At 48.5% G+C, this 14019-nt stretch overlaps 1 protein-coding gene across 1 annotated transcript in view; it reads right to left on the reverse strand.

Annotated features, from left to right (window-relative positions):
• TOP1MT (DNA topoisomerase I mitochondrial) overlaps positions 1–14019 on the reverse strand; it is a 1598136-nt gene that overhangs the window by 1506819 nt on the left and 77298 nt on the right. The window lies entirely within an intron of this gene.

Consider the following 14019-nt stretch of genomic DNA (forward strand, 5'->3'; position numbering starts at 1 on the left):
GAGAGAGTTCTAGCAGTGTGGTGAACCACGGTTGGCATGCCCATGTCTGAGCTACCAGGATTAATTTGAGAGACTGTTGTCTGAGCTTGTGTACTACTAATGGTATTAGTGGTAGTGGCGGAAAAAGAGTACGCAAATCTGCCTGATCAGTTCATCCATATCGCATTGCCCTTGGACAGCGGGTGTGGAAATCTGGTGGCGAAGGTTGGGCATTCTGCATTTCCTTGTGTGGCGAACAGATCTATGTCTGGATGACCCCACTTGTGGAAAAATGGTTGAAGAACTTGCGGATTTAGTTCCCATTCGTGAATTTGTTGTGTCTGTCGACTCAACAGATTTGCTATCTGATTGTAAACTTCTGGAAGGTGTTGTGCTAGCAGATATATATTTTGTGGAATGGCCCATCTCCAAATGTTCTGTGCAAGCTGGGACAGTTGTATAGAGTGTGTCCCCCCTGCTTTTGTATGTAATACATAGCTGTCGTGTTGTCCGTCCGGATTAAGACAGCTTTGTTTTGTACTTGTACTTGGAATGTTTTGAGTGCTAAGAATATTGCTAGCAGCTCTAGATGGTTGATATGGAACAATCTTTGTTGAATGGTCCATTGTCCTTGTGTCGTACGATGTAGGAGATGGGCTCCCCATCCTGTGAGAGATGAGTCTGCTGTGAGTACTATTTGTGGAACAGGTTCGAGGAACGGCCGCCCTTTTATCAAGTTTTTGGTGTTCCACCACTGCAGAGAGCGATGTGTGCGGCTGTCTACCAACACCAGGTTTGTCAGTTGCCCTTGAGCCTGGTTCGTGCTAGACATTCTTGTATCGGACGCATCTGCCGTCTTGCATATGGCACAAGAAAAATGCAAGACGCCATCATGCCTATTAGTCTCATGAACACTCTGGCTTGGAGAGAGTGTTGATGTTGGGAGACTGTGACTAAGGTTTGAATGCTCTGTATCCTTGCTGGACTGGGATACGCTAGAGCTGTAGACATGTTTATTGTAGCCCATAGATACTGATGTATATGAGAGGGTTGCAGGTGCCACTTGGTGTAGTTGATTGTGAACCCTAAGTCGTGCAATTTTTGAATAATCTGATGTGTGTGTTGGACACACTGATTGAATGACTTGGCTTTTATGAGCCAATCGTCTAGATAAGGGAAGACATGTATTTGTTGTCTCCTGAGATGTGCTGCTACTACTGCTAGGCACTTTGTGAATACTCTTGGTGCCGTTGTCACTCCGAATGGAAGGACTTTGAACTGATAATGTTGTCCTTCCAGTACAAACCTTAGATACTTCCTGTGAGCAGGATACATAGGAATGTGTAAGTAGGCGTCCTTTAGATCTAGTGTTGTAAGGAAATCGCCTTGTTGCAGCAGTGGGAGCACTTGTTGTAAAGTGATTATATGAAAATGATCTGATTGAAAGTAATGATTGAGGGGCCGGAGGTCGAGAATTAGTCTTAGTGTCCCGTCCTTCTTGGGTATTAGAAAATATAGCGAGTAAATCCCTATTCCTTGCTGTTGTAAAGGAACGAATATGCTACTTACCAGTATGCATCTGTTCTTGGCATGTAGGGCTGCTGACATTCATATCTGTGCATAGATCGCCGCCTAGTGTTGGGTCCGGATGATTGCACATTGTTGTCCTGGAAGAGTCTTCGAAGTATCACGAGATAGGTGACTCCTCCCCTGGACTACAGTGCGCATGGGCATCTACTCCATCCTTAGATTGTTTTTAGCCATTGTGGGCAAGATGGAGTGAAACTCAGTGAATGATGACCATGCTATGAGTATATGTGAATACTGCAGCTGCTACAGGCGCCGGGGAGGAGGGCGGGCGATATGAATGTCAGCAGCCCTACATGCCAAGAACAGATGCATACTGGTAAGTCGCATATTCGGTTCGAGGCATGTGGGCTGCTGAATTCATATCTGTGCATAGAATACATAGCAGTCCCTCCATTAGCGGTGGCCACCCGTGCCAGCTGCAGCAGTTTGGAAAAGTGTTTTGAGAACAGCCCGCCCTACAGCTGTCTGTTTGGAGTGCACATCAACACAGTAATGCTTAGTAAATGTGTGTGTGGTAGACCATGTGGCTGCTCTACATATGTCTTCCAAAGGAATGTTTCCAAGGAATGCCATAGAGGCCCCCAATTTTCTGGTGGATTGGGCTCTTGGTGGAATGGTAAGAGTACGTTTTGCTTTCAGATAGCAGATCTGGATACATTTAACGATCCACCAAGCAATACCAGCCTTGGAAATAGGGTTACATTTGTGGTGTGGTGCAAAGGCGACAAAGAGTTGCTTAGTTTACCTAAAATCCTTGGTCCTATCGATGTAATACATTAGGGCCCTTTTGACGTCAAGGGTATGGAGCATCCGCTCCGCCAATGACTCGGGATTTGGAAAGAAAACAGGTAATTCAATAGTCTGGTTGATATGGAATTGAGACACAACCTTGGGAAGAAATTTAGGGTTAGTGCGAAGCACTACCCTGTTGGAATGAATTTGAATAAATGGCTCTTGGATAGCTAGGGCTTGTAATTCACTAACCCTCCGTAGCGATGTAATGGCTATGAGGAAAGCCACTTTCCACGTCAAGAACTGAATCTCGCAGGAATGCAGTGGTTCAAAGGGAGGACCCATCAGCCTGGTAAGGACCACATTGAGGTTCCACTCCGGAGCTGGTGGAGTCCGTGGAGGAATGACTCGTTTGAGTCCTTCCAGAAAAGCCTTAATGGCAGGCACCCTGAAAAGGGAGAGGTGCTGCCTATTCTGGAGATAAGCGGCCATTGCAGACAGATGAATGCGAATGGAAGCATAGGCCAGATTACATTTGTACAGATGGAAAAGGTAACAGATGATATTCTGAATAGAAGCATCCAGCGGGTTAATGTTGTGGTCTGCACAATAAATGACAAACCGCTTCCATTTAGCCGCATAGCATGCTCTGGTGGTGGGCTTCCGTGCCTCCCGAATGATGTCCATACAGTCAAAAGGTAAGTGCAGGTAGCCAAACTCTAGGACTTCAGGAGCCAGATCGCCAGGTTGAGCTGTTGCGGATCTGGATACTGACTGTCGCCATGGCTCTGCGTCAGAAGGCTGGGTGTAAGATGTAGCCTCTGATGCAGTACCACGGACAGTTCTAGAAACGTGGTGTACCATAGTTGGCGAGCCCACGTTGGAGCAACCAGGATGAGAGTCATCGAGTGCTGCCTGAGCTTGCGTGCCACCAGAGGTATCAGAGGTGCTGGGGGAAAAGCGTACGCAAATTTGCCTGACCAGTTCATCCATATCGCATTGCCCTGCGACTGTGGGTGTGGGAACCTGGCGGCGAAGCTTTGGCAGTTTGCATTCTCCCTTGTGGCTAAGAGGTCGATCTCTGGATGACCCCACTTTCGGAAATACGGTTGGAGAACCGATGGATGTATCTCCCACTCGTGAATTTTGTGGCTGTGCCTGCTGATTGTCCTTGCCCGGGAGGTGCTCTGCCATGAGGAAGATGTTCCTCTGAATGACCCACTTCCACATGCTCTGAGCCAGATGAGACAGCTGCGGAGAGTGTGTTCCTCCCTGCTTCTGAATGTAGTACATTGCCGTCATGTTGTCCGTCCGGATCAACACGACCTTGTTGCACAGATGTACTTTGAAGGCTTTTAGTGCCATGAAGATTGCCATCAGTTCCAGAACGTTGATGTGTATCTTCCTTTGATGTTACGTCCATAGTCCCTGCACAGTGTACTGGAGTACATGTGCTCCCCATCCCTGGAGAGAAGCGTCTGTCGTCAGGATGATCTGTGGCACAGGCTCTTGGAACGGTCGGCCCTTGCAAACGTTTTGTGGATTCCACCAATGCAGAGAGTTGTATGCCCGACCGCTCACCAACACTAGGTCTTTCAACTGCCCGTGAGCCTGAGTCCACTGACGTGCCAAGCACTCCTGAAGCGGACGCATATGTAGTCTCGCGTGCGGGACTATGGAGATGCAGGAGGCCATCATGCCTATCAACTGCATGAACACTCTTGCTGGAATCGAGTGTCGAGGTCAGAATTTTTGGATGAGCGATTGGATGCTGCTGACTCTCACTGAATTCGGCTGTGCTGTGGCCGCCAGAGTGTCTATGGTCGCGCCCAGATACTGCCGTATGTGGGCGGGCTGGAGGTGGGATTTTGGGTAATTCAGTAAGAATCCCAGATCCTGCAGGAGGTGAATGGTGTGGGACATGTAGGCGGCACACTGCTGGGCTGACCTTGCCTGGATGAGCCAGTCATCCGGATAGGGGTAGACGTGGATGTTTTGTCTCCTCAGATGTGCCGCCACTGTCGCCAGGCACTTTGTGAACACCCTGGGTGCCGTGGTGACACCGAAAGGCAAAACTTTGAATTGGTAGTGCTGGTTTTGGATGGTGAACCCGAGGTATTTCCTGTGTGAAGGGTGTAGTGGAATGTGAAAGTACGCATCCTTCAGGTCTAAAGTTGCGAGAAAGTCCCCTTGCTGGAGAAGTGGGAGCACTTGCTGCAGGGTCAGCATATGGAAGTGCTCCGACAGGATGTAGTAGTTGAGGGGCCTGAGGTCTAGGATGGGCCTGAGGGACCCATCCTTCTTCGGTATCAGGAAGTACAGGGAGTAGACCCCTGTGCTTCTTTCTCGCATAGGCACGAGCTCTATTGCCCCTTTTTGCAGCATGACGGTGACCTCCTGCTGCAATAAGTGCAAGTGCTCGTCCGACATAGGACGGTGCTTTGGGGGCATGTTGGGTGAAGTGGATGTTAACTCCAGACAATAACCCAATTGTATAAGCTTTCTGACCCACCTGTCCGTGGTGATGGACTTCCAGACGGGCAGGAACTGCTGGAGTCTCCCCCCCGACCGGTGTTGTGTGGTCGGGGGGCAGTGACAAGGCGTCACTGTTTGCTGGTGGTAGAGGACCTGGAGCTGTTGTTGCCACGTCCTCTGCCTTTGGCGCTGTTGCCGCGATATCCACCTCGACTCTTGTTGGCATAAGTAGTCTGGGTGTTGCTTTTGTAGAATTGCCTGGCCTGGGAAAGCTGACCCCTTGAGACGCCTCTAGTGTTGGAGCGATGAAAGGACCCACCCCGAAACTGCTGTAAGGCACCCATGGATTTTTCATTGTCAGTGTCCTTCATTTTTTCTAGGGTGGTGTCAACCTCTGGGCCAAACAGGTGATCTGGGTTGACAGTTTGGTTCAGGATGGTTGTTTGGATTTCTGGCTTAAATCCAGAGATTCTCAGCCAGGCATGTCTCCGAAGCATAACACTGGTGTTAATAGCTCGCGCAGCGGTATCGGCTGCATCCAGAGCGCACTTAATGGAAGCGTTGGAGATTAGCATCTCAGCCCCTTCTTTGTATTGATCAGGCAAGTGTTGCAAAAGGGTCTCGTAGTGCGCCCTATCATAGCGCGCTAGAAGCGCCTGTGTGTTAAAGATGCGCCATATGTTGGCTGCCTGTGCTGCTACCCTCTTCCCCGAAGCCTCAAAGACCTTGGATTCTTTGTCTGGGGGAGGAGCATCACCCGTAGTCTGAGAATTGGCCCTCTTCTGGGCATTCGAGACGACAAGGGAGTCCAGAGGCAACTGTCCTTTAAGGTATGTAGGATCAGTAGGTGCCGCTTTGTATTTTTTGTCAATCCTAGGGTTTATCACCCTCGCCCTGGTAGGTTCCTTAAAGACCTCAGCAGCATGCTTTAAAACACCTTTTACCATAGGCAGAGTTTTCACAGTCTTTTCCGATACAGAAAAAGTGTCAAAGAGGAAATCCACATCCACAGGGTCAGCATGCAGCTGGACATTGTGATTGTTAGCAGCCCGTTCAATGAGGGCATTGAAAGCAGCAGAGTCTTCAGTAGGTGAAGTCTTAGCAGAAAACAGTTGAGGGTCTTGTCCTGAATGAGGATCCCCAGGGTCACCACCAGCTGTATTTGTATCCTCAGGCTCTGTGTAGACTGGATAACTGTAGAGTGATAGTGATCCCTAGAGTGATGGGGAACACACAGTGTTGTTTACAAATACAGGACTTCATGAGCCTAAGCGTATATTGGGGAATCCTTCCTTTCTAATCAGAAAACGGTTACTGCAACAGCTAATCGCCTGCCTTCCCTCAACGCGGCTCCACTTCATCGGAGCCGCGTTGAGGGAAGGCAGGCGAAAGAAGGATTCCCCAATATACGCTTAGGCTCATGAAGTCCTGTATTTGGGAACTCTAAGTTCTTACGCCAATTGGGCGCAACGACATTCACTAACATATAACATTGTTAGGAACATTACACATTGTGGTAATTTTTATGGACACTTTTACATTGTACATGTGAGTAGGTGAGTAAGGGGAGGGTAAGTGCATTAACCCTTGTCCTGAAGAAGGGGGCTTTGACCTCCGAAACATGTTGACTTTTTGATATAGTGGTCTGGATACCCTAAATACGTATCTATTTAAACCACGCCCTGCACTTCTATTTTAATAATACCAGCCGGGGATTTAATAAAGTATTTTTCTCCCACGTGCCAGGTATTTTTTAACCATTCACTTTTTTCACCTCACCTCACGCACACCTTTGCAAAAAACACACACCCCCACACATAGTTCACTTCAAGTGCTCCTGCGTATCCGCGAGTCGTAGCACGCCGCATCCCGTAGAGGGGTGCGAAGGCCCCGATGATGAAGCATGACACCAAGGGGCCTGTTGGTGTGTGAGGGGCATTTAAACAACACTGTGTGTTCCCCATCACTCTAGGGATCACTATCACTCTGAGTGGATTCCACTTTGTTTATTCATATGATCCGGGAGACTGAATCCACTGACTCTCTCTCTCTCCCCCCTCCTGTTAAAATTTGACTGGATAACTGTATTCATCCTCCTCATCACCCTTACCAGCGTCCACATCGGACTAAGTGGGCGAGACATCATGAGTCTGTGGTGGAAGGGGTTCCACCAAGACAGGAGAGCAAGCAGAGTCCTTCGTCCTCTTGAGAGGGATCTTGTAAGACTCCAGTCGGGGTTCTGGGGTGATTTTCCGCTTCAGAAGGGAAAGCCTGCCCGTTTCGGCGTTAAAGTGTTCTTGACGCTCCTCTTCCGAAGGGTGTCGAGGTCGCGGGCCGTGGACCACCAACGAGGCGTTGCAGGGAGTCCGCGACCTTTTTGGTGAATGCGGCAGATGGACGCGCCGGTTCTGCGGAGTCCCTTGAGGCCACCTTCGGAGCCGAGTCCTTTGAGGCCACCTTCGGAGTCGACTCCCGTGGCGCAGCACCCTTGGCCTTGTCGTGTGGACGCGGGGCAGAGAGGACCTTCGGGTCATCGGGCCGTTTCTTTGGGTCTCCGAGAGTTTTCTTTGGGTCGTCGACAGCCTTCTTCGGGTCGACCAGGCCCTTGCCGGCGTTGACAGTCTTCGGCGCCGACGCGCCGGTGTCGAACACCTTCACCTTAGTCTTTGGCGCGGCAGCCTTTGGCTCTGCGCCCTTGATTGGGCCCTTCGGCTCGACAGCCATCTTCGGCTTCTTCGGCGCCGAGGCCTCAGAAGTTTTCGATCCGACTAATGTGATGCGCACTTTCGGTTTTGATACTTGCACCTGCGCAGTATCTGGCGTTGAGACCGTAGGTTTCACTTTCGGTTTCGTTTTGACCGGGAGTGGCTCGGTAACAATGTCCGTGGCCGGGCCCGAAGGTGGGGCCGTGGAACCCATATCGAGGTCTTGGGTAAGGCCCGAAGGCGATCCCTCGACCTGGGCCTTATAGTCACGGCCCCAGAGTCAGTTTGAGGGAGCTCCTCGTCCGAGCTATCCTCCATGGCCCCGAGGGCACTGTCGTTGTCTCCTACCTCCTCGACGACTTCTCCGCTTTCGAACACCTCAGCATCAGCGTCGTAGTCTTCCTCGACGTACGACGCGGGGTTCGATTCCGAAACGTCCTGGATATATTCTTCCTCGACATCCCCAGCATCGAAAATGTCCGTAGGCGCCGGAGCAGATTGCAGGGCCTCCAGGCGCGCAGCTCGTCGGAGCTTGAGTGTCTTCTTGGACCTGAATCGTGAACAGGCCATACACTTGGCCTCATCGTGGTCCGGCGACAGACACTTGTTGCACACCGGGTGGACGTCGATGTGTAGGTACTTCGAGTTACAGACCGGACATCTCTTGAATGGACTTCGGTCCATGATGGATGGTTGATAAGTCTGGAGCGTCGACTAGGCCTTCCGCGCCGAGAGCACGCGGAAGGACAGAAAGCGGCTCGGAGCCGAGCTAGAAGAAAATAAGCCGAACGCAAGACAATACCGACGTATAGACTAAAGACCTTTTGGTCTCAAGAAAGTTTTTCTATCGATTCCGACAAGAGGGAATTAAAGACATCCAAACCCAATGGCAGAAAAAAACAATCTGAGGATGGAGTCGATGCCCATGCGCACTGTAGTCCAGGGGAGGAGCCACCTATCTCGTGATACTTCGAAGACTCTTCCAGGACAACAATGTGCAATCAACCGGACTCAACACTAGGCGGCGATCTATGCACAGATATGAATTCAGCAGCCCACATGCCTCGAACCTATTTCTATTGCGTCCTTTTGAAGAAGCGACAGAACTTCTTGTTCGAGCAGAGTAAGGTGTTCTGCAGACATTGGACGCTGCCTGGGTGGTATGTGTGGAGGGGTTGCTATAAGTTCGAGGCAGTAGCCATACAGGATAATTTGTCTTACCCACTGGTCTGTTGTGATGGAATTTCAGACAGGTAGGAATTGTGTTAATCTCCCCCCCTGGCCTTTTCCCCCCCTCCCCCCTCCCCTCTCCCCCCACCCTTCCCCTCCCCCCACAGGAGTCGAATGCTGTCGGGGAAGCAGAGGGAAGTCATTGTTTTGTGGTGGCTGAGGTTCCATTATTGTAGTTACCCCCGACCTCTTTCTTGGTTGTTGTTTCCTCTATATCCTCCTCTAAAATATCCCTTGTTAGAGGATGTTTGTGTGTTACATTTGAAGGATCTTGAATTGTCTGCTCCAGTCTGTTTGGAGCCTCCTCTGTAGAAAGAGCGCCGAAAGGAATTTTTTGCATGTGTGGACTGTAAAGCTCCCATAGACTTGGCAGTGTATGTATCCTTCATCTTTTCAAGTGCTGTGTCTACCTCTGGTCCAAACAGTTGATTTTGATTAAATGGTTGATTTAAAATGGTAGTTTTCACTTCCTGTTTAAATCCTGAAGTGAGTAGCCATGCATGTCGCCTAAGTACGACACTAGTGTTAACAGCTCTAGGTGCGGTGTCTGCCACATCTAGTGCGCACTTGATTGAGGCATTAGAAATTAGCTTGCCTTCTTGTATAAGGTTGTTTGCCTGCTCCTTATATTGGTCAGGTAGATCATAATGAGCCCTATCATATCTTGAAAGGAGGGTTTGTGTGTTAGCATCTATTACTTTGGATTCTTTATCAGGTGGGGGTGCCTCACCTGACGTTTGTGAGTTTGCCCTTTTCCTAGCATTTGACACAACTAGTGAATCTAATGGTAGTTGTCCTTTAATGCAGGCTGGATCTGCAGGTGCAGGCCTATATTGTTTCTCAATTCTAGGGTTTAGGATCTTAGTACGTACAGGGTCTTTAAATATCTCCGGAGCATGTTTGATGAACCCTTTAATCATGGAAAGAATTTGAACAGACCTTTGCGATTGTTCAAATGTGTCTAACAGAAAATCTTCCTCTGCCTCATCAGAATGCATAGTGACTCCATGGTAAATGGCAGCTCTGTTCAGCAGGTGACCAAAACCAATGTGATCTTCTGGGGCAGAAGGTTTTGATGGATATGACTATGGATCAGGGATATCTGGCACATCCTGTGGGTTTGGGTACTCCCAGTCTATCATCTACAGGGTATGGGAAAGGCTCATCTGGGTCCATCCATCTTCCTAAACTATACTCATCATCATTTTGAGTTGAGTGTGAAGACAGAACAGGAGAATGTGGATGAGAAATATGTGGTGAATTGTTAAGAAGAACAGGGGATGAAGAAGAAGGAAGTATAGGAGAAGGGTGCATAGGAGATGTGGTAGAGTCCTTCTTCTTGGCAGGTACTACAGGTGTGGGTGTTGCATCTGCCTTCCTCTGGTGTAGTGGATACATGACCTGTCTTTGGGTCAATGTAGATCTTCTTTTGCAGAGGATCTGGTTGGAAAAGGTCTTCTCCTTGTGGAACCTTTGTCGGCACCAGTTTTTTCGGTTCCGGACGAGGTTGCGGTCTGTCTTTAGCCTTAGGAGGTGTTACAATGTCCTTTAGCGTAGTTTTCGGCACCAAATTGTTGTTTTCAAAGCCGTAGGCTGTTTCGAGGGCTTGGGTGCATCGGCTTCGAGGCGTCAGACGCTGGCTTCATCCCTTTGTCTTTAGAAGTCGACGGTTTCGGAGCCAAGTCTTCTTTCGGTTTCGGTGCAGACGGAGCTTGTGGGATCGGCACGTGCGGCTTGCTCGGTTCAGAGCTACCAGACTTTCGAAGAGGTTTTTCGGTCGCGACTCTGCCTCGGAGGCGGAGTGGTGATCTTTGCCTTCGATCTGGGTGTTGTGTGTGGTGCAGGGGCAGTAGTACTCATGCGCTAACCCGATGGTATGGAGTCATCTGAGTCGTCTGCCTCCGATAATATTTGGAGATCATCGGAATCTTCTTCGGGAACGAGCGGAACCTCCTCGTCGAAGATATCCACCGGTTCAGGAGCTGATCTATGCATGTCGTGTCGACGGGCCCTCCGATCTCGGATGGTTTTCTTGGATCGAAAGGACGCGCAGGCTGTACAGTGGATGGAGTTAAAAACATTGTTAGTCGATATCGAAGGTAGTTCGGTAAAGTTCTTAAACGGTTTTTGCGCTTCGAAGTGCTAGAAAAGTCTATTTCTAGCCGGAGCTGAAAAAGTTAATCCGAACCCAGTGGCGGAAAAAACCAATTTAAAGATGGAGCCGATGACCATGCGCACTATCGTCCAAGGGAGGAGTCACCTATCTCGTGACTACAAAAGACTGACGACAACAACATGCAATCATCCGAGCCCATCACCAGGTGGCGATCTAATGCTAAGTGTAGTATCTGCATCTCATATGCCTCGAACAGGGGTTTGTCAAATGGATTTAAAAGTTGTATAACATTTAGGCTTCACATTATGTTCTTTCTAAGTGTTTCTGCAGGCCTTCCTGAAGAAAGGCGACAGTCTACCCTTAATAAGGTATTCTTAATGGATTCCCGCACGTGGAAGGAACTATTCAAATGCTTATTAGCATCGATCCCCTACGAGAGAATAAATCTTTATAAAACTGCTGGTGACTAATTTGAAACTTAGAAGGGAGAGTGTCGCTCTATCTCTGCTACTGAAAACATCCCTACTTAGGAGCATTCTACTTTCAGTATCTTTATTTAACGTGGGATATTTCAAGCAATAGAAATAGCACAGGAACAGTCTAGAAGTGTGTAGTATTCTCCTATTACTATCTATCTCTCATATTAACTTTTTCCTAGCAGCTCAGCCTGTATGAGTGTTCTGAGTGGAATGTTTGGTGTGGGGGCTGTGTGTGGAATGCTTGGATGACTGGAGCTGAATGACAGTTGGATGGATGGGGCTGAGCAGCTAGCAGGCTGGATGACTGGAGCTGAATGACAGTTGGATGGATGGGGCTGAGCAGCTAGCAGGCTGCTCTCGTGGGACCCTACATTGACTTAGGACTGTGGAGAGACCTTATTGCCTGCTTTATCTACTCTTCAATAAAGCTACGTTGACTTCATCATACCTGTTTTATCCTGATCACTACAGAGTGTAATCTCCCAAAAGATGATTTTCTTGCAGTCCACATCATGATTGTAAAATGTCGAAATCTCTCACATTTGATAGGGTTTTTTAAGCATCAAATATTTAGAACTAAGCATGCAAGCATAAAAAATCAAATTAATCACTGCCACTCTCATAAACTGATTGCGCCCCATTTCTCAACAAAAAGTATATTGGTATCATTATTAATAGACCATCCCTAAGCTCTCTTGAGTAATATCAAAGACACTTGATTTTTTCTTTTTTTACATGGTGCTCTCTGTATCTGCAACAGTTACTTAAAATAATTTTACAACCAAGGGAAGAGACCTGTTAAATAACCCATAGGTGCACCTGATTTAGGAGAATTCATCCAAAAACAATCCACTCTCAAACCAATTTACATACAGTAAAACACTGCATTAACTAGAAAAGGAAGTAAATAAGAAAACAGATAAAATATTTAAGTTGAAGAAACACAGATGAACAGGAAGGAGGGACTGGATAAGGTAAACAAGAGGTAAAATTGTAACAAGAGGGTAAGAGCATCCTATAACTTCAAATCCTTCCCTCTTTCCCCATACCTGTGGCAGAAAGCAGTATTCAAAGCATTCTATCAGTTGCTAAGGGGTGAAAATGCAGGTTCTCCCTAATTCAACAAGAACGGTTGGTCGTGACAATGACCCAGTAATTACTGGTCCCAATTATCTAATACAGTATGATAGAATAACCAAGGGATAGACATGATTCACTGAATTAGCTACAAATGTGCTCATACAGTTGCCCATGGTATGAGAAGGTAGTCCTACCTTTACTGGGGTACAGTTAAGCAGCTGCAGGAATTCATGAGTGACACTGTGGGGGCGTCTGTTTAGATTTGATTCAATATAAGAGCAGGAGTTTAATATCCCGTCCCTTTTTCTGACATTCTTATTAAATAATACAGTAAGACTGTCCAGTTTTTTTTACTGCAGTTTTGGTAAAAGTAGCGCTAATGGGCAGCTGCTTTAGCACAATCCAGTCTGTTTTTTTTTTGTTTTACTTGGCTTACACCGCACAAATCTGAATTAAAAAAATCGATTGGGGCAGTCGAGTTACAATAAATCGGAATCCATGAGGGGGGCGTGGCTAGCCATCTATGATTGCGGTAGTGTTTTACCAGAGCTCAGGACCCTTTCCGGTGGGTGGGGGGGGGTGACTGTGAATTATTCGCTGCGATCCCGGCTGAGGACCACCGGGAGGTACAGGAGTCGGCGAGCTGAGGCCCCCGCAGCACCGCAGAGATTTCATTTTGACCCCAAGCAGCCCAGACACGAACATGGCGGATCGGGGCCTGCCCGGCGCCGGGTGACATCGGAGGCCGGGGCCTGGCGTGAGGCATGCCCTTCACCCCGCGCCTACCTCTGAGGCTGCCAGGATGCTGAACGACGCTTCCTGCTGGTGAGGAAACATAAATTTTATGGTCAAGTTGTGTTCCCTAGCGTGTACCCCACCGTCTCCATGTACCAGCTTAAAGTGCATGTAACTTCCCTCCTGTGCCAGTTATGAAGACGCAAATACATTTGCGTCCAACGTTAACATGTCCTCTTTCAGACCCACCCTGAATGGGTTGAATAGTCCGTTCCTAAGTATACTATGCCAACGTCTTTTTGTAGTGTACCTTACACGTTTTTCAGCTCTGGCAAAGTAGGCCCTGAATTTCTGCCATCGAGCCTTTTTTCTGGCTTCTGACTCTGAAAGCCTCAGCCCAGGCTGCCTCTGTACCCGTGAACTCTGACTTACTTCCAGCGCGGCCCACCACGCTTAGCTCAGCCTGCTGCCTGCCAAGACTGACTACAACCTTCGAATTATCTGTTCCGCTCCTCGAAAATACATTCCTGCCTACTAGTTTCAGTAAACATCCCCCTCAGCTGCAGAGCCAAAGGGCCGGCCTGTCTCCGTGCAAGTAATTCATAGCCTCTGTTACCATGCTCCCATGGAAGGCCCCGTGCCCCCACGCTTCTCATGCAGACACTTAGGCGCTTATACACGCACTCACAGTCAGTATAGAATAGCTTCTGCCCCAGAGACCTTTTCCGTTCAGATAATATGGTTCCCAAACATCAGATATCAGATATGATAGAAGTACAAGTTGATCTGACATGCCAGACTTCTGTCTCTTTCCGTCAGTGTAAATGTCAAGCCCCCTGCACCCTCCAGTTTCACGTCAATCACACGTCATGCAGCTGCGCGCGCATCCAAGCTTCCG

Source organism: Lissotriton vulgaris, chromosome 4_1 (assembly GCF_964263255.1).
Source record: "Lissotriton vulgaris chromosome 4_1, aLisVul1.2, whole genome shotgun sequence".
In the NCBI taxonomy this organism is placed as follows: Eukaryota; Metazoa; Chordata; class Amphibia; order Caudata; family Salamandridae; genus Lissotriton; species Lissotriton vulgaris.